General features: G+C 38.8%; 1 protein-coding gene across 1 annotated transcript in view; it reads left to right on the top strand.

Moving 5' to 3' along the window:
• The window catches only part of LOC126298271 (uncharacterized), a 325,333-nt gene that overhangs the window by 228,740 nt on the left and 73,937 nt on the right, over positions 1-22,656 (top strand). The window lies entirely within an intron of this gene.

The following is a 22,656-nucleotide window of genomic DNA, read 5'->3' as shown; positions in this document are numbered from 1 at the left end:
TCGAAATCCCAGGCCCTTGCCAGAGACAGCATATCCCTGTGGAAGACCCAATCCAATCACCAGCACTTCCTATTCCAGTACTGTCACAGGCTTATCATACTCCATCAGAGGCTGAGCTGCATGTGAAAGTAGCCATGTACCAACTCTGCTGCAATCACGGCACAGTTTTTTATATTTGTGTGACTACCAACCACCTGTCCACCAGGATGAATGGCCACTGCCAAACAATGGCAAAAAGCAAAGTGGACCACCCTGTGACAAAACGTGCAGCTGAACGTAACATGCTTGGTTTTGATGGCTGCTTCACAACCCAGGCCACCATCGGTTTTTCTAAGTTGTGCATATGGGAGTTATCCTCACAACAAATTCTCTGCTCCCAAAATTATCCCGGCTTCACCCTACAATAACCTACTGGCTCCACACCATCCACCCAACAGTTTCTGCAACGTCTATCCTATCACCTCCTTCCAATTCATGTCCCCTCATCATATTTGATATTTGCGCACCACCCTCTGGCAAAAAACCCACCAGTCTTTTCCCCTCTGTTCCTTTCCTTTCCTGCTTTCATTCCTCTCACCCCTCAGCCTCACGACACTGTGCCTGGCAGCCTTGTCCTGCCACCTTCTAGTCCCAGAATGCTCTTCCAGATAACTCTCTTCTATGCCCCGACCAGTACCCTGCCAACTCTCCTCCATACCTGCTCCACTACAGATAGCTGGCAATTGGTGACTGTGTGCATGACTGTGTGCGTGCCTGTGTGGGTGTACTTTTTATATAATTATTTCTCAAGAAGACTTTACAGGTTGGTTTTTAATAGTAGTAGAGGAAGTGAATGATTGACTTCTGTTATTATTAGGAGGGGGGGGGGGGGGCGGCAATGGACCCAGTGCGATTTTTAATAGACTGGGAGGCACATGATGTTGGAATTAGGTTCAACTAACAGAATTGGAAAATAATTGCAAAACATTATGCTTCTCATTGAATTAATGAATCTTACAAACAAATTATAAATAATTGACAATGAACACCTGAAGGGTGATTTCCTTGATCCAAATTGATCTATTACAAAATAGTTAATCAGATTCATATAAACTGAATAGAAAGGCTGTAAAAATAACTCATTACAAACATCAAATGAACACCTGAAAACAGTAATAAGACTATTGTTTGAAACACACAGAAAAGTAAACAGTTCTTAGCACAAATACAAAGTAATAGTCTTAATAAAAGAAGACAGTCCTAGCTGAGGTGACAAAATTAAAATTAATGATAGTAGAAAAATACAGTAAGTAGTCATCAACTTTGCACTTCACCTTTGTACAGTCCACTGGAACTTATCCAAGGCATGTAATCACCTGGATTGGATGTTTGCATTCTGGTACATAACTTGCATGTTAAACAGCAGTATCAGAATAGCAAAGAGGGTGGAAGTGCTGCAGGAGCAGTTATGCTATGTAAAATATGTATGGCACCTCTGTCTAGGAATTTGTTACTGCTCCTGTGCCATCAACTAAACTAAGGACTTGAGCAATTCAGTGTTGTTAGTATGTGAAAGATAGGATGTGTACTGAGAGAGAATGTAAATTCCAGAATGAATAAAAAGAATGGTGCAATAGTGGCATTCAAAGTTTTTCAATTATGGATATTGCAATGGGATGCTTAGAACAGAAGTTCAATATTGTGCAGAGTTAATCGGTATGTGTGTAGAGTGAAATTCTGATTGGAACACGATAGTGAAACCAGAATGTCCTTTAGGATGGCATGTTACTAACAGAATCTTATGCTATGAAGTAAAGAGTGACTGCCCCCTGACTGAATGTTCTCAATATCTTCCAAGAATAAATACAGTCTACAACAGACACTGGATTGACCTCATGTGCAATTATAGATGCCGAATTGTGCTGCCAATGCCTACTGGGAGCCTGTCAGTCTCATGGAACTGCATTAGAACATAGAGTGGCACAGAGCAGAGAAAATGCATCAGCTGTGTGGTTGGCTTGTCCACAACAGACATGATATTGTTCATAGCAAGCAGCCCAGTTAAGGAGGTGGTCTGTCCAGGCACTGGTAATATCAAACTAACATGCTTAAAAATCTAGAAGGCACACAGGCAACTTTATATCAATGCACATATGCAACACTTACGCAAAATATTCCATGTCATCTGGGGTCTGATGGGGTAAAAACACACAACAGAATCATAAATAAGGCTAAACGACACAGAAGATGTCATCTTCTGCCTTAGCTGTATGATAAGATTTGTTCTCAAACCATTGATAGTACATTTTACAGAGGGGTGGAACATAAATTACAGCATCAGCACATTTACTGTGTAACAGTTTCAGTGTGCATTTGATTTTTATGTTGAATGGTTCTTTCCAAGTTATGCTGGATCCTCTACACAAGATGGTATTTCACTACCCATATACTTGGATAAGTGATAAAGACAAACTAAAGTATTCCAGTTTGAGAACTGTAATTTGTCATTGATAGGTAGCACAAAATGTAGTGTCTGGAATGGTACAACTGAGGGACATGTAAATTTCTTAGTAGTTTACAGTTTCATGGAAGTTCTTTGTAACTTCATATAATATCCTATTTGGTGTAGCAGCACCCTAGCATTCTTTTGACTATGGAACTGTTTACTCCATGGTATGACTGCATTGTTCTGCTGACTGCTCTTCCAAATAACTGTTAATCTTCTATCAGCAGCAACGTCATGATCTCAAAAGGGGAATGCATTTTATTATTGTAAACAACCTCAAACTGTCTCAGCCATGTAATTTTGTGTACTCTGGCATTGTGAGATGAAATTTTAAATGGCACTAGAAGATCCAACCCTGTTCATGTAATTAGACAACATTTCACGTGTTCAATGCTGCCATTACTCTTAGGGTGATGTAGTTCTAGATTTCAGATAGTTGACACATGTGTTGTATAAAATTAGACATAGCTTGTTCCTTGGTTTGTTATAGTTGCATCCCTCACTCTATTTGTGAGTGGAACAGGAGGGGAAACTAATGTATTCAAGAGTAGCCTCCCATATTTGTAAAAATAAAGTACTAACAAAATGTCAGTTTGGTTTTCAGAAAGGCTATTCAACAGAAAATGTTATATATGCTTTCACTGATCAAATATTAAATGCTCTGAATAGCTGGACATCACCCATTGGTATTTTTTGTGATCTCTCAAAGGCCTTTGATTGTGTAAATCATGGAATTCTTTTAGATAAGCTAAATCATTATGGTTTGAGTGGGGCAGTGCACAAATGGTTTAATTCATACTTAACTGGAAGAATGCAGAAAGTTGAAATAAGTGGTTCATGTAATGTTAAAACAACAGCTGATTCCTTAAACTGGGGGGGGGGGGGGGTAATAAAGTACGGGGTCCCACAGGGTTCGGTCTTAGGTCCTTTACTGTTCTTGATATTCATTAATGACTTACCATTCCACATTGGTGAAGATGCAAAGTTAGTTCTTTTTGCTGATAATACTAGTATAGTAATGACATCCAAAAACCCAGAACTAAGTGATGTAATTGTAAATGATGTTTTCCACAAAATTATTAAGTGGCTCTCAGCAAATTGACTCTCTTTAAATTTTGATAAAACACAGTATATGCTGTTGTGTACAGTAAATGGCACAACTCCAGTAATAAATATAGACTTTTGAACAGAAGTCTGTAGCTAAGGTAGAATTTTCAAAATGTTTAGGTGTGTCCATTGATGAGAGGTTAAACTGGAAGCAACACATTGATGGTCTACTGAAACGTCAGAGTTCAGCTATGTATGCTATTAGGGTTATTGCAAATTTTAGTGATAAGAATCTCAGTAAATTAGCTTACGATGCCTACTTCCATTAACTGCTTTCGTATGGCATCATATTCTGGGGTAATTCATCGTTGAGTAGAAAAGTATTCATTGCTCAAAAATGTGTAATCAGAATAATTGCTGGAGCCCACCCACGGTCATCCTGCAGACATCTATTTAAGGATCCTCACAGTATATATATTCACTTATGAAATATGTTGTTAATAATCCAAGCCAGTTCAAAAGTTATAACAGTGTGCATAGCTATAACACCAGGAGAAAGGATGATCTTCACTATGCAGGGTTAAATATGACTTCGGCACAGAAAGGGGTAAATTATGCTGTCGCAAGAGTCTCTGGTCACCTACCAAACAGCATCAAAAGCCTGACAGATAGTCAACGAACATTTAAAAATAAATTAAAAGAATTTTTAGATGACAACTCCTCCTACTCATTGGATGAATATTTAGATATAAATTAAGGGAAAAAACAACTTAAACATCAGTTTCATGCAATATTTTGTGTAATGTAATATCTTTTACAGAAATCTTTTGTTAACCTGACACGTTCCACATCATTACGAAGTGTCGTATTCATGATATATCGAACAAGTATTAATCTAATCTAATCTAATCTACAAGTAGCAGTACAGTGTACCCTCCACCATGCACTTTATGGTGGCTTGTGAGTATCGATGTAGATGATTTTTAAAGTGGAATTTTACATACCTATTCAGTAGACCAGTCCAAGATTAGTCAGTTATTCATTTTATTGATACTTATTGAGAAGAGACAGTAAAACATGAAGTATAACCAGTACTCCAGCAAAAATAGCACTGCCCTGCCCTGTGCTGACTGCAACTGCCAAGCATGCTGCACTACTGAGTTGCTATTAGATTGCTGTTCAGTCTTCTTGTTTTACTGTCCCTGTTAATACATACAAGATCTGTCTAAAAAGTATCTGACCTTTGATTTTCCAATGCAGAATAGTGATAATAGCACGGCATCAATGTACACAGTAAAGGAAGAGACCTTTATGTGCATGCATGAATTTTGTCGCTGCCTTCCAGCATGACAGTTGCTGCCTGTTGGTCACTGAGTTAGGTGCTACACAAGGTGTTCGTCGGATTACCGATTCTCTCAAGATGACTGAACATGTTGAGCAAAGATACTCCATAAAATTTTGTGAAAAGCTTGATGATTCTCAAAGCGAAACAATTTGTAAGATTCGGCAGGTGTTTGGAGAAGATGCGAATGGTTCAACTGAATCAAAAATGGATGCACATCAGTGGAGAGTGACAGCGTTCTGGCAGGCCCCAAACTGCTTGGCGTGCAGCTGTTGTGGAGAGGATGTAAAATTTGGCACGGGCAGATCGTCATTTAACCATGTGGGAGATTGCCCAAGAGTTTGGAGTGAGCAAAGATTCAGCACATGAAATTTTGTGTGATGATTTGGACGTGCACCGAGTGGCTAAGAAATTCGTGCCCAAGTTGTTGTCACCGGAACAAAAAGACCTCCATTTTGACGTTGCACAGGACCTTCTGGACACCACCAACATTGATCCTGAGTTTTTGAACACTGTGATAACTGGAGACAAGACATGGGTGTATGGGTATGACCCAGAAACAAAAAAACAGTCATCACAATGCATCCCAAGTCTCCAAGGCCGAAGAAAGTGCAGCAGGTGCGAATCAACTTCAAGATGATGCTGGCTGTCTTCTTTGATGTCCATGGAATGGTGCATCACGAATACACACTGGAAGGACATACAGTGACAAATAAGTACTATCAAGATGTCCTCCAGCAACTCCATGATGCAGATTGGCGCCAAAGACCAGACATGTGGATGGCGAAATACTGTCAACTGCATCACAACAATGCCCCCACACATTCATCCACTTGATCCAAAATTTCTTGGCCAAACATGGAATTACAGCTGTTTGCCAACTTCACTACTCTCCAGACATGGCTCCTTGGGACTTCTGGTTGTTTCCAAAATTGGTGACGCTACTGAAAGGATCACCATTTGTGGGTAGTGAAGCGATAATGCGCAACATGACGACGGAGCTGAACACCATTCCAAAAGACGACTTCCAGAGGTGTTTCTGGCAGTTGAAGGATTGGTGGGCCAAATGTGTGTAAGCACAAGGGGCCTACTTGGAAGGGGATTAGGGTCCCAACCCCGTCAAGTATTCGAAATATTTTTCCTGGCCAAAGGTCAGATACTTTTTAGACAGCCCTCGTATCAACAGAATGAATGTTGCACACAACTGGTTTGGGAGCATTCAACTGAACTGGCATGTAAAATCCTGATTTAAAAAAATTGTTTGTAATGGGAAACACATTTTGTTGTTGGGCATCACATGAGACATTATGAGCAGTAATTGTTTGGGCTGACTCCAGCTATACTATCCAAACACGAAATTACAAATATCTGCTGAAACCCCAGAGAAAATGCAACTGACGACTCTTAGAAGATGCACCCAGTGTGTAGTGGTTGATTATATAGTGAGATTTTTAAACCAGATTTTAACTTGAAGCAATTCTGTGGGCGGATGTAGAATCCTCCATAATTGCTTACTAACTTCAGATTAAAACTAAAGAAAAGTATGAAATTAAGGCGATGGGTCATGGATAAATTGAAGGAATCGTACGTAGGCTGTTAAGAGATTTAGAGGAAGCATCAGCTAATGTTGCACAGACACTGGGTGGAAAGAATAAAATAGAAGGCAAGAGGGTGGCTTTGATACAGGGAAGGCAGCAGATGATCATTTGGTTATGACAAGGTCTAGTAGAAATCCCTGGATAACATAGGAGATACTGAATGTGATAAAAAGAAGAAAATGTAAAAATCCAACAAATGAAGTGCACAGAGGGAAATACAGGTGTCTAAGTAGTTAGACTGACAGAAAGTGAGAGAAAGTTAAGCAGGTATGGCTTGAGGAAAACACAAGACTGTAGAAGCATGCATGACTTGGGGGAAACTGCTTATTAGAAAAATAGATAGATCTTTGGGAAAAGAGAAGCAGCTACATAAATATAAAGTACTCAAATGGAAAACCAGTACTAAGCAAAGATGAGAAAACCAAAAGGTGGAAAGAGTATATTAATGGACTGTGCAAATGAAATGAACTTGAAGGCAATATTATAGAAAGTGAATAAGACATTGATGCAGTTGAGATGGGCCTTTAAGTGATCTGTCAAATTATTCTTGCAGTATCTTTTCTCCCAAGTCAAAACAGTCCTGGAGTAGATGACACCCCTCTGAGTTATTGAGATTCTCAGTGTCAAACATGACAAAACTATTGCACTTGATAATGGGTGTTAATATTATCCAACTATAAGTTTATTTTTTAAATCATCATGAAATGAAAAATATAGAAGGGATGCAGTAGTTAAAAAGAAACTTACTTGTAGCCTAAGCCCAATGTTGTTGAATTTGGACATTGAACTAGCAGTAAATGAAGGAGAAATTTGCAAAGGAAATTATAGTTCAGTGAGAGGAATATGAAAAAATAAAACGAGGGTAATGAATGTAGTCAAATTAAATCATATGATGCTGAGGGAATTAGATTAGGAAATGGCATTCAAAGTAGTAGATGCATTTTGCTATTTGAGCAACAAAGTAACTAGCAATAGCCAAAGTAGATAAGGTATAAAATGCATTCTGGGAATAGCAAGGAAGGCATTTCTGAACAGAATAAATTTATGAGAAAATACAAATTTCATTGTTACAAACCGTTTTATGGAGGTTTTTATCTGTCATGTAACTTTTTGCATAAGTGAATTGTGGATGATGAACTGCCCAGATAAGAATAGAATAGAACAGAAGCTTTTGAAATGTGTTGTTACAGAAGGATGCTGAAGATTAGATGGGTGGATTGGATGACTAATGAGATGGTTCTGGATCAAACTGTGAGAAAATAAATTTGTGGCACAACTCAATTAAAAAAAGGGGTGGATCATACCACACATGCTGATACTGCAAGAAATCTTCAACCTGGTAAAAGCAGGGAAGATCTGGTAGAGACCAAGGCTTGAATACAGTAAGCAGTTTTGAGCGATTGTCGGTTGCAGTAGATGGACACAGACAGTGCTTATAGATATACACAGACAGTGCTTATAGATATACATTAGCAAGAGGAGCTGCATTGAACTTGTCTTTCGACTGAAAACCACAATAAATTTCCATTCGGTGAGCGAGAATATATTTCTGGTTCTGTAGGGAGGGTAATTGCTGTTGTCCAGCTTGGTCTGATTACTTGGCGTTCCAAAGTATAACAAATGGAAATTTTAAAGTGTCATGAAGATAGTTTCTATATTTAATTGAAAATTTTTATCTAGATTTGGTCCTCGAAAAGTTAGGGTCTGGTTTATATCAGCTACCTTGTCTTTTTACAAACAATTGCTGTACAAAAATTAAGCATATTTGTAACAATATAACTAGCATATTTAGCTGAAGAGGGCATAAAGTCATTTTATTATGCAACAATGCAAACTTCTACCGATGTTTTATTGCTGTTAACATCATGTAGGTCTACCAATATTGTTTCATGAGCTTACAATTCAGTTTCAGCTGGATACTGGTAAGAAAGCTTGATTTATGACCATATGAATTACCATTTAGAGTGAAAATCATCAAGCTATGATGCAAGCTTCAAACTTAGTTTTGCCTTATACCAAAATCACCACCAGACAAGGGCCTGGAAGAAAGTATGGACTAGGCAGATGTAATGTGTGCTGTTGGGTTGCTTCAGAAGAGTGATGTAAGAAGGCTGTTTCAATGAGAGAATCATTCAGGGGGCCAAAATGTGGCAAGTACCTGGAACTTGAAGCTAAGGTTATTTCCTATACGAAAGATAATTGGAAAGGTGGGATACTGGTCTAATGATAAATTATCCAACTAAAGGCTTTGGAAATCGTGAAAGTATTAAATGTGCTGCAACAAAAATTTTGTGCACGTACTGGTTGGTGTCGTTGGTTTATGCTGATAAATGATGGTGCTCTCTGCTGAAGCACTACAATAAAACAGAGAAGTTGGTCAACTTCCAGCATTAAGTTATCCAGTTGCAAAGATGTCACTCACAATCTTTCCATCAGATTGTCAATGCTGACAAAATGTCAGTATCTTTTGGGCTGCTGGGCAATAACACAGTAGACAAGTAAGGGACAAAAAGTATCTCATTAAGAGGAACTGGGAATGGAAAAAAAATAAATAGAACTGTGATGTTAGCTGTTACAGCATATTGGGAAAGTTGGCCCCTTTATGTCTTTCATCAGAAAGAAATCATGCTAAAAGAAAACTTTCCTATGGGTTTAGTGATTAGCTGCCAAGAAAAGGGCTGGATGACGATGCAGCTGATGGTTAACTGGTGTGTACTGTTTGGAATCACAGATGCGGGCTTGCTAAGAGAGCCATGCTAGTTTTGGATGCTTTTAAAATGTATCTAACTGCTGAAGTAAAAGATGAACGTGCTGCACAAACGACAGATCTTGTAGTAATATCTGGAGGAATGACTCCAAAACTACAGGTACTAGACATGGCCATAAACAGACCATTGAATACTTTTTCAGTAGTTGTATTTTAGACTGGCTCCTGGAAGAAAACCATGTCTTTACATCATCTGGTGAGAGTAAGAAGCTACTAGTCACCCTTTTGTGGAAAGAGGTTTCTTGCTTCATGGTCCTCAATACCATCAGGAAGTATCATCGAGGGGTTCAAGAAATGCAGCATATTAAAAATTATAGGAGTGAAAGTAGTGAATTGAATACCGGTATTGATAGTGATGAGAGTAAATAAGACAAAATATGTTGACAATGAGTTGTATCAAATGTTTACAGTACATACTTAAGTCTTGAATGAAATAGAAATAAACTTTTGGTGATTTTTTTCTCCTCTCAATCAGTGTGCATCTTATTTTTGTGCAATTTTCTTTTCCCTCAAAGTTTAGGGGTGTGGTTTATATGTGGTGATGGCTTATTTTCTGGCCAATGCAGCAATATTTTTTTCACATCTTTTTGTGCTCTTCATACTGTGTTAGCTTGAGTACTTAACAGGACTGAATGAATGAATGAATGAATGAATGAATGAATGAAATATGTGCAGCATGCAATCACTGTTAAAAGACCTTACATTTTGCTGAGTTTCACAAGATGTTAACTTTAGGTAAAGGTGAAAAACATTTCTCAAGATACTTATGGTACTTGAATGTATTTGAAGAATTTTAATGCATTCAACATTAGAAAATAGCACTGTTATGTGTAAGATACAATGTGGTTAAAATGCCATGAATTTATTTTCCTGTGTAGTTTCCAGGATTAACAAATTTACATGAATACCAACATGAACGATGTACTGAGCTACAAATTCTCAGGGATCTGGAAATAGTGCCATGATATGTGATACATGTCATGTGAAGTAGCCATTAGCATAACTGGCAGGGGTGCTGTGTGTCACCAATTCAAATCCAGTCATCAGGAAACAACTGTTGTTTAGTATTTGTCATTTCTAGAAGGTTCCTGCAATTTATTACTTTGATAACTGTAGCATATTCTGGAATATTTGTTGTTTGTTTAGACATCAGTACTTTGTCCATCAGGCAGGTGTGTCCGGTTTATTGGTGTTCATAATTAATTGCTTTTAGTACTAAGAGTTGTACTAATCTGATGACCCTGCTTTCGATTTTGGACTTCATTCTGGTTATGATGCAACATCATTTGATGGAGAGACTGGCTATTTCAAAAAATCTGCATCATTGTACCTCCAATTAGGCAACATAAAAATCTGCCACATACAAGCATAGAAAGCAAAATACTAGCAGCACATCATTGCCACGGTTCATACATAGTCTTTTGGACTCCAAAACAACATAAATCAATTGAAAATCAGGCATCCACCAGTGTTTTCCACAAATGCTGGTCGCAACCTGAGAAAATCACTGAAAGGCTTCAACAGAGTTGTCAAGGTCTACAGATTGGATTACTAATGTGTGTTTCTACTTCGATGGAACAACCCAGCTGTGGTTTGAAAACAACAAAGGAAACTTCAGTAGCTGGGACAAATTCCAGGTTGAACTGAAGAAAAAATTTGACAAATGGCAAAGTCCATTTAGTGCAAGATCAATATATGAACATTGCCCAGTGTAATGGGGAAATGACAATTCATACAGAAAGTTCTGACACTGTGCCACATTATTAATCCAAATATGTCAGAAGACAACAGAATCTCACACACTATGAAATGGGTCACAGAAGACATATACCAAACACTTATGGTAAAAGAGGTCACAAAAATCAAGGAATTTGCAAAGTGGTGCCAATGCATTGATAAAATGCAGCATAAAAGTTGGATGAAAGAAGTATGACCAGCTGTCTAATGTAGACCCTAATGCAGTTGTGGAAGACAACAGTGATGCAATCTCTCTCATACAACAAGCAGGAGGAGAAAGAGAACAGTTAATGACAGCCAGAAATGTTGGACTCAGTAAGGAGCAGACAGCAGCCATGGATGTAAACTTCATATGTTGGAGAATAATACAGATGGTTCAACAAAAAGATGTATTAATCTTCAGCACCAGTCTCCACCACCAGTCAAATGCACCATGAAGAATTGACCTGGTCGGCCCTGACTGAAATAGCATCTGTCAAATGGTGGGTGCTGATAGCCTCGTCTTTGAGCATATATAATGCACAAATACTCGATCAAATGATAAGCCAGAACCTGAACAACTCCTCCACAAAGTAAAATGGACCTTGGAACAACTCAAGTTTGGAGGATGACAGATAACATAATGGTATGTTTTCAGTATAGGCTCCCTGGACTCATTGTACATTAGTGCAGAGAGAAAAAAAAGAGAACCTATGGCAATTACTATGTTGTAAGATATTAACCATTGTAACAGTTCTATACACATTAGTTGTAATATACTTCTCAAATGCAGATCTGGTAGTTAGGCATTATATTGGAGTTAGATGCTTTAAATGGCAATTCACTTACTAACAGTGTGAGGTTGAAAAAGACCAATGATGTTTATGGCATTCTGTGACCCACATATTGTCTACAATGCAACCTCAATATTGGCTGCTAATGGCAATGGCAGATGAGACCGAAAGCATCCAATGGTGAGTGCAGCAAAATGCTGTGGAGTGTAGTTGGACTTTTTATTTGACGAGTAACTCAAAACAGTGCTACAGTGCTAGTGGTGATGGCTACAAAGCAGAGCAATGGTGATGGCTACAAAGCAAACATTGCACCACATCTACAACAATATTTGCCAAAGTTGACATTTCATCAGAAAGGAACCCAAGGAATTTTACACCATGAAAAAAAGTGGCAGATGAAATGTTAGTTTCCTGCAAGATGAGTCGGTGGTATGTGTGATGTAATATACCCTAGATTGTGTGGGCAGTGTATGTGAGGAGTGCAGTGACAATGATACATGCTTAACAAATGAAAGAGATACTGAAGTAGGTGTCAAGCCATGTAGTTCATCATCCCTGCCAGACAGGGAGCCTCAAATCCTGCCTCCAGTGAAACATAGTAAAGGACAATCATTGTTCAAGGAGTGGGTAATAAACATAATTGCATACATAGAAGACCAACTGCAGCATAGAAAAAATAATAATTATGGACAGATATCAGACAAGTCCAAAAAAATAGGACTGTGTGGTGCACAAGAAAAACTACAGATTTTCCATGAAGGACTAGGGGGTGCTTATTACAACAGCTCATGTTTGTGCATCTCAAGGATGCTTGATACAATCTACAGGATGTGCACTATAGTGACCTACAATGTTATGCACATCAGACTGCACGCAACATGGATTACAGTGATTTCAAGGGAAGCAGTGGGTGGTTGCATAATTTCAAACAAAGCATTAACTTGATGATGCACACCCAGCTGTGTTTACTGCATCTACAAATTTTTGGACAGGTTCCAAACTTATCCCAGTGTTCAGTAAATAATTTGTTTTCTGCTCCAATCAGTCAGGATTTGAAGAGCCTACACATATGAAAGGAACCCTGGAAATTAGAGGTACTAAGAGAGTTGAATCAAGATAAACTGACATCACTGCCTTAACACATTTGTACACAATTATGCTGACAGTTAATTTGAATGGTAAATTGCCTGGAAATTTACTTACTGTGTTGTGAGAAGTTGGAGCTGCTCTGTCCCCTATGATTCTTTATCATGTGTGTGACCTTTGCAAGGGCAGTAGGGAATATTTTTCACAGCAAGCAAGAGTGGGAAAATAGGCATAAGAGAACTAAAACTATGGTATGAGCACTGCTTTTGGTCAATAGCTGGTCAAAATGACTAACATTTGCTTGATTGTGGTCTGTGTACAAAAATTGTACTCCTTTAGAGCAAACTACACCTCTGCCCACTGGGCAAATTCAGCCTCTGGATTTTTGTTTTTTGCATGCCCATAAAACATATTATTGCACTACCTGCAGGTGTGCCTTAGAAGATAGCCAATTTCATGATAAGCTCTGTGGCAGACTGTTTAACATTTCATTGCATACCATCAAAGCGAATCAGTTCTCATCACACTGTTACACCAATATGATTATATGTACATTCCTTAAGACTGGATGCCAGGCTGAATGTCCTGCGCAATTTGTAACCCCTATGGAGTTCGCCTTTCATCTTGACTTCGGTGTGAACCTCTGTGATCACTGTGGCATGCCATTTTTCATTCAGTGTTCATGTTTCAAGTTAATGGTTTGTTTTGAACATGTCTTGAATGTCGATGATGCCTATTTCATGAAGTATAATACATACATCCCATAGGTTGATCTGTGCACCTTTCAGACATTTATTTTGTCACCCTTGTGATGAACAGGGCAAGTCATTAGCAGCTAATATTTTTCCTGTAATAGTTGTTACCACAACACTTTCAAATAAGCCTTACTAAAGACTGAACGTGTAAACTCACACTCAGGGGTTCCTTGGAAGATATAAAATTTTTGCTTAACCCTTTACCTTTATGTTGGCTATGTTGTCTTCAGTAAGGTGTGATAATGTACCCAGGCTGGACTAGAATATAGAAAATCAACTGATGAAAGGAATGTGAATATCTGGTAAATCTCAAGTTACAAAATGAAGTACAATATTTGACATTTTAAATGATTGTGTTCTGGAACTCTTCACACAGTATAACATGACAACTTGATATAAACTCGTGTTCAGAGAAAACAGAACACCATGAACAGCTAGTGATAGGATGTTCATATTCACAGGACATGTACCTTAGTATGTTCTGCAGAAATGATTAGCATTTGTCACCTCAGTTCATCATGTTTCCTGTTGTCTAGTAGACACAGGGTCTGCTATGGGTCATGACAACTTGTTCCATGCATAAGGTGTGAATGGTGTCCTGTGGTATAGCCATCTGTGCCGCATTCATCTGGCTCAAAAGGTCACCTGTGGTTGTTGACATTGGGTCACAGCACTGCATCCATCATTCACCATAACCTACACATTTTTGATTGGCAACAAGTCTGGTGATCTGGTGGGCCAGGGCAAAAGGCTGACATCCTGTGACACCAGAAAGGCATGCATTCACGCAGCAGCTTGTGGTCACACATTCTCTTGCAGAAAAATGGCGTTTGTGGTGGTGTGCAGAAAGGGTATGGCTATGGGTTGCAGGATGTCGTTCTTGTAGGTCAGACTGGTCAGTGTCCTGGACACGCACCAACTGTGATTTTTGGTTGTCCCAAACAGCAACCCATTCCATAAGGCCTTGGGTTGGCACTCTGTCTTGTGTGAATTCTGTCAGTGTGATGCCACTTCACCTGTCTTTGGTGAAACAAAATGCCGTCATAATTTTCAAACCAACCATACATGGACTCATCCAAAAACTCTGTATCTTGTCATTTGTCTCTCCAGTGACATTGTTGAATACACCGTTGCCATCTAACGCATTCCTGCACATTCATTAACTGTAGGCTTAGAAGCGGAGAATGCACATTTAATCGATGCTGCAATAAACAGCATTGGACTGTCACCCTCTGGTAGTGTATGGTGTTCCACTGTGAAGCCGGAGCCAAGGAGGAAGCACATATTTCCTGCAGTGCCAATTAGATGGTATGTTGATCTCCTCAGGTCGTGGTCTGGGTGGTGTGACCTGACTCATCTCGTCATGTTCGATGGCCTTCCATGAACCATTCCACATACACCCATTGCACTTCTGAAACACTACATCCCACAAGAGTAGCCATTTCCTGGATGGATGCATCACATTCTCTCATGTCAATAGTGTGCCCCCCCCCCCCCCCCTTTCAAACTCACTGATTTGATGGTACGGTTAATGCATACGTCTGTGAGGCATCATGCACATTTTCTCAGGTCACAGTGATCCATTACCTTCAATTTATAGCAACAACAAGAGTCACAGGCACATTTTCCTGGTAGGTGGTATTGCTTCATGATATCGATGATGACCTTGAGCCTGTGGGCTGACATGGTTCAGTGGTAAGCATTTCTGCAGAATGTATTAGTTCACATGCCCTATGAATATGAACATTCTATCCATAGTTGCTCAAGGTGCTATGCCTTTTTTTTGTTTTAAAAAAACGTGGGTGTAATTTGAGCAAGATGTCTGCTTTCTGCAACATAACAAAATGACTTCACTACCATTCACCACATCTTCCTAATCTCTATGCAATGAAGTGGTACAAAAGTACAATACAAAGCAAAAAGTTACCTTCCATGTATCTCTAGACCACAATTTACAATCTCTTCAACTTTACCTGTAATTCCTCTATGTCCATCCTACTGGAAGTGATTGATGGCAGCTCACTGTCTAAGTGAGATGTTAACAATTACTTATCTGCTATTTCTAGTAGAAATAGTCTCCTAATTTGTCAGAAACTGTTTTAATTTCAAGAATACTGATATTAATCAATTTTGCTCAGAGCAGCTCTTGAAAGCTTGTTCAACAGTAGTAGTGTACTGGAATAAGTCATTTGTAATGGTAAGTGTATACAGGGCACCCTCAGGAAACTGTAACCTCTTAATTAAAAAAATCTGGAAACTTTGTTGTCCCATCTCACAGTTAAAAAAAAAGGGGGGGGGGGGTTAATAGTGGTTGCTGGTGATTTTAATGTGGATTTATTGAAAAGCTCTGCCAGTGTACAATTATTGAAATTGGTAACACTGTCATTCAATTTAATTCCTACTGTGAACTTTGCATCTAGGGTATGTAATTGTTCTAAGACTGCTATTGATAACATGTTCGACAAATCTAGAAAAAGTCATATCGCAAATTTAATAGTAAATGGGATACCTCATCATGACATGCAGCATCTTAGGTCAAATGTTGAAACTTGTCAGGATATAAAATCTATTAAATCTGAGTACAGGAGGATTATAAATCAGTCAAAAATTTAGAATTTTAGCAGATTGCTCAAAGACATGAACTGGTTAGATGCTTGTATTTTCCATTTGAATCAGCAGTACTACAAAGCATTAATCAATGAATTTACTTCCTCATTTGAAAATTTTTCCCCTAAAGTTAACTTCTTGGTCCTCACATGTATCTTACCTGGCTGCCCGTTGCACCCAGTCCTCGGTGTCCTACATTCTGTCAGCAGTACTTCCTGGAGACTGGATTAGACCACCTCCCTCCATTTGTACCAATCCCTTGTCCATTCGAAGCTAGACTGTGGGTGTTTCATTTCTGCATCTGAACATATGTACATCTTACACCGTCTAAATACAATCCTCCACCATGAAATCCATTTGGCCACTGGCACCCTTTACAGCAGCTCAGTTGAGAGTCTCCATGCAGAAGCTGCCAAACTACTGCTGTTATACTGATGTGATGTTCTCCTCAGTGGATACACATGCCGTTTGCCTGCCCACCCGTCGGTCCTGTGCCACCTCCTTCGAGGACTCCTTTGATCACCAGGATAGGGTGCATCCCTCTTCTCTGCTAAGTCCTGGAGTGCACTTTTGTCTATTGCTCTGGCAGCTTAACTTCACACCATCTGCCCCCTTCCCCAATCGGTGAGAACCCTTCACCACCTTGACTTCGTGTAACAGCCCATGTTCACCTTGGACTCTATTCACTTCCTAAGAAAACTACTTCAGATTTAATCTCTCACACACAACTTCGTGTACACTGTTGGCCCTGATACTGACAGTGGTGTCAGGTGTGCTTTCATCATTGCCACAGACTATTTTTGGTATTGGCTTTTGGGACACTGCTCAATATTTATAGCAGAGCTCTTTGCCCTGTATGGAACCACACAGTACATACAGTGACACAGGCTTTTCAATTGTGCCATGTACTCAATTATCTCAGTGCCCTTCAGAGCCTTTGTGTGCAGTACACAGTCTATCCCTTAGTGCAACCAGTTCAAGGAGACCTCCACTTGCTCACTATTTAGGGAGCCACCATGATATTTTTGTGGGTCCCTGGTCACATTGCTCTGATGGGGAAACAAGGCTGCTGACGCTGCTGCCAAGGCTGCAATCCTCCTACCTTGGCCTGTTAGTTCTTCAATTTCTTCAGATGATCTCTGTGTTGCCATCTGTCAATAAGTGGTGTCACTTTGGCATCACCACTGGTCCTCACTTCATGGGAACAAGCTCCGGGGAATTAAACCTCTCTCGGCACCTGGGCCTACCTCCTCTTTGGCCTCTCGACACAAGGAGATAATTTTAGCTAGGTTGCATATTGGGCTCTGTCATTTTAGGCATTGTCATTTGTTGAGTGGTATTCCCCAAAACTTTGTGTTCATAGTCATCAATCTTTGATGGTTCACCATTTACTGACCGATTGCTTTTCTTTTAACCACTTAAGTTCCAATGTATATTTGCCATCCAAGTTATTGGCTGTTCTAGCGAACAATGCACAGGCTGTTGACTGCATTTTACTTTTTATCTGTCGTAGAAATATGAAGAAGGACATTTAATCTTTAGTTCAAGACTTCCATTGTCTCTACGGCTTTTTTTGCGGATCTTTCTCTAAGGGGAAGTCCCCTTTGTTTGCTCTCTTTCCTTCCATCATTTGGGCTTAATGTATTGTCACTTTAACTCCTTTTTTGTGTTAGTGTTCTAACAGTTTGACATGGGTGGACATGACCCTAAAGGTAACTCTGATCAAGCAAAAGTCAAAAAACAAATCGTGGCTTACCCTAGGATTAAAGGTATCCTGTGGGACAAAAAGGAAGCTGTATCTACTAACTAGGAACAGCACTGTTGTTAGCATTGTAATGCATTCCAAAGAATACCGGAAAATATATAAGCAGGTAACCCAGAAATCTAAGCAGCTTTATTATGAGAAAATCATAATTATCGGGCAACAAAATAAAAACAATATGGGATATAGTGAAGAGAGAGACAGATAGTGCCAGAAAGGAAGAGGTACAGATAGCTCTAAAACTCACATTGGTAACAAGTATGTGTAGTATTGCAAACCTCTTAAAAGAAGTACTAACAGCTTTGGATTATCATATTCAGTAAACACTGCAATGGAATATCTGAGACCAGCCTCTACAAATAAGTTATGTTAACTGGAAATGACAATAATGTCTCCCAAAGAAGTAGCATCCATTATAAAATCGTTAAAATCAAAGTATTCTAGTGGTTATGATAACACACCAGTAAAGTTAAACAAAGGGTGCTCATATGAGCTATTATCAGAAGAACATTTCCAGAGTGACTAAAATAGGCTGAAGATAAGCCTCTTAACAAGGAGTGGATAAAGAGATACCATTGAACTATCTACTAATTTCACTTTCAAAAATATTTGAAAAAGGTTGTTTGTGTTCAAGCACCTCCTTAAGCATCCGAGTATATTGTCCATGTCACAATTTGGGTTCCTTAAGGGTTCTGATGTAGAGAAGGCTAATTACACATACAATGAGTATGTCCTTAATTCATTAGATGACATATTAGAGGCTATTGACATTTTCTTTGACCTGTCAAAAGCCTTTCACTGTGTGAATTGCAGCATTCTCTTAAGTGAATTAGAATATTATGGTGTCACCAACAGTGCTGTGAAATGGTCTGAGACTTAACTAACAGGAAACAAAGGCTTTCACTGGGAAATACCTGTGGAGTAAGCAGTCGGTCTTCATTTGATTGATAATTACAAGTGGTGTTCCTCAAGATTCCATCTTGGGTCTGTTGCTTTTCCTTGTGTACGTTAATGACCACTTGTCTGTTACATTGCCAAATGCTAAGTTTGTTTTGTTTTTCAGGTAAGTATCAGTAAGTATCAAGTCAATTGTAGATTTAGAAATGACTGCTAATCAAATTTTCACTGACATTAATAAATGGTATAAAGCAAATTCCCTGTCATTATGAAAAGATGCACTATACGCAGTTCAGAACATGTAAGAGATTTCCTTCCAGCATGTGTATAAAATAGGGAATCATGCAGATAGAAGAGGTTGAATGTGTTAAATTCTGTGATTACAACTCTATAATGAATTCAGTTGGGAAGGGGATAATGCAGAATTGCCTAAATAAGTCTGTATTAGCAGTGTGAATGATGTAAGATGTAAAAGACAAAATATAAAAAAAAAACTTGTATACTTTGCTTACTTCATTCTAGTATGTCATATAGGATCATATTTTGAGCTACCTCATCAATTTGAGATGGTTTTTAGAGTGCAGAAGTGCATAAGAAGTCATTTGGGGTGTGAATTCAAGAAACCTGCTCAAGGAACTGGGTATTCTAACCAGATCTTCTCAGTATATTTATTCCTTAATGAAATTTGTTGCAAACATATCTATTTCCAACCAGTAGCTCAATACTAGAAATAACAATAATCTATATAAAGACCTAGAATCATTTGATTTGGTCCAAAAAGGGGTCCAATATTCAGGAACAAACATTTTTCATAAATTGCCAGCAACCATTAAAAATTTGGTTTCAGATAAAGAACAGTTTAAACAGAGTTTGAAAAACCTGTTAATAGGCAACTCTTTCTACTCTACAGATGAATATCTCAATGGGGACTGTTAGACCAATTTCAGTAAAAAAAATCTGTTGGATTTCAGTTTTGACAGCATGTGGTTACAACAGTCAAGATAAGGTACTTAGTGGGTGATAAATTTTATAAAAGTGCATAAGTAGGTTTCATTCTGACTGTGTGTTAATTCTGTAAACATTAGCAGTTCCAGTTCCAGTTTACTGAAATGTATTTACATATTTGGCACTCTCCTGACAGATGTTGAGGGAAATGAGTTATATTCAAATTTTCTGTGCTTTATAGTTATTCTTTCTGACATGTTCCACAACCAACAGAATCATCTCATTTTTGGATCTATGGAACGAAAACTGAAGCTAATGTAATCTATTTCACCCTGTAGGGAAAACCAGTGATCAACTGTTAGACTCATGCGAACCAGTGAGTAGTCCTGCTGTAACTGGATCACTTCATAGGGAATGTGCACTGAAACCATAAAGATGGATGAGTGCCAGGTCACTACCTCTCTGTCCTCTTAATGTTCAGTCATCCTGTAAATGACTGTTTGTCATATAATCATCTGTGGCACAGTGTGTTGTTATGTTTGACATACCTCAGCTACATTTGTGTTACACTGCAACACATCAATAAATGTTCGTGTATTTAAAAGGTTATTGAGGTAGTTCAAACGATAATTACTTCCATAGCAATCCAGATCATCACACTGCCATGTGACTGTCATATAACAGTACTACTCTGTTGTTAACTGTGTATTCAAAGTAGAAACATCTTGGCACTTCACGCAGGTGTAAAAGTGAGTGTTACGCTGTATCTATAAAACAATCTATGATAATTATATACAATCACAGGAAATGAGAGGTCACAAACAAAATTATTAAAATAAGTAGTGAAACAAAGACACTGCTAAATGTATGTGCATGTGTTGCTGTCACCATTGGCACTGCGTGTTGGATACCTACTGGTGAAAGCTGTACACAACCAGAGATTTCTGAAATTATCAAGACGTGCAAACAGTTTTGTCTTGTTGACTGTACACATGTAGCAAAATGTAATACAATTGAATTTACTGAATTTCATGTGGAAACTTCAGCATTGCTCCAAAGACATGGAAAATATTTAAGCATGAAATAATTAATTTTAGATGTACTTTTTGTATGAACTTTTCTTTTGTAAAGGAAAAGATCAATTGCTGCTGGTATCGTAGGATTCACAATGTGTCTTGGGCTTGACTACATGACAGTCAGTTGCAGATGACCTGTGGGATGAAGCCATTGGCTGTAGCCTAGATGAGACTGCTCCCTGACAACTTTCAAACTGTTAGTCCAGTCAGGGCTTTCCTTTTCTATTATGTTGAATGTGTGATCTCACCGACTGAAAAAGATTGTTCTGTAAGGAGATAGTGATTGTGCTTCCTCCTCACATAGGTCTGTACCAATGCAGTAGACATTATGTGAGCCACTAGAAGAAATGCCAATGATGAAAGCACATGCCACAATAATAATTGGCGTATCTGGTACCAATTCTGCCTGCAGCAGTGAAATTCCTCCGAATTGGATACAGTGTCTTCATGGAGGCTCCCAAAATCAACATACAAATGGGAAGTGATGATGGATAATAGTCTGAATTATCTACCTCCCATGCTATGCTGTCACCAAAGCTGAGAGGACTACCTTAGGTCTGGAAATTGCAAGGTTCCTGTTAAGACATAATTTTAAAACATGGAGCATGCCATGTGATTATCTCTGATCATGGAAAAATTTCCATTTAAACATGTATAAGAGGTAATTTCACATTTCTACTTCACCTACAGCATGAAAACTGTCTACAACCCATAGATGAATAGTATCACATAATGATTCAGTAAGACATTGCCAGATACACTCTTGATGTACGTTTGTTGAACAGAGAGATTGGAATGTAATACTGCCTGTCATGACATTTGCAGACAACGCAGCGCAGCAATACACTACAGGCTTCATACTGTTCTCTCTGCTCCATGGTCAAAAGACTGTAAAGACAATGGGCACACTTTTCCCATTTCATCCAGATGTTACTCAGCATAATATTTGAAACACCTCATCACTATGACTGAAGAAGCAAGACAGATGAATTGCATATGAGCTTTGCACAACCAAGAGGAGGACACAAAAAGCGTTGACCAGGGACTATCATAAAAGTTTGTAAAAGGTACTTTGGGCCATATTGTATCTTTCTGTGCTTGTGAAAAATCATGTATGAAACTGGGGATTAAGCATAGACATAAGTCTTCTGTATGAAGTCCTAATACAGCCTGAGAGCAAATGAATGATGGGGACTTCCCATTTAAGGAAACTGAAGGCCCACTCGTTCATCACAAAGCTTGGCCATGTGTAACAGTGGTTAGTATCGCTGGGTGGGATGCTGTGCTTTGCCAGTTCACCAGCAACTATTTGGTGTTCATATTTATCATTTCTAGAAGGCTCTTGAGATTTTATATTTTTCTGATATTTGCATATTCTGGAATGTTTGAGGTCTGTGTGAACAGTAGCCCTCACTGTCCTGGAGACAGTTCCGTTCTATCTGTATATTGGTGTCTGTGATAAACAGGCTTTCAGTGCTAAGTTTTGTACTTCGCTGATGACCTTGATTTCAGATTTGACTAGATAGTGGTTACAACATGACTGTATATGGTAATAGATCCCAAAACCATTTAACTGAATTATCAGCATGATGATGATGATGCTGCCATGTGAGGGCAAACTACACTGCAATAAAGCCTTGTCACAACTTCTGCAAGGAAGAGAGGATGAGTTGAGTGGCAGGTGTGGTACTTCGAAAGAGAAGTTGGGAAGGACCTGTTACCAGCTAATTAGTTAGTTTTTCTCAGAGTACTTGGATTGGGCATTAATTATTCAGTCAG

Source organism: Schistocerca gregaria, chromosome X, assembly GCF_023897955.1.
Source record: "Schistocerca gregaria isolate iqSchGreg1 chromosome X, iqSchGreg1.2, whole genome shotgun sequence".
NCBI lineage: Eukaryota > Metazoa > Arthropoda > Insecta > Orthoptera > Acrididae > Schistocerca > Schistocerca gregaria.
The sequence above is the reverse complement of the archived record's forward strand: the minus strand, read 5'-3'. Positions and strand labels throughout refer to the sequence as shown.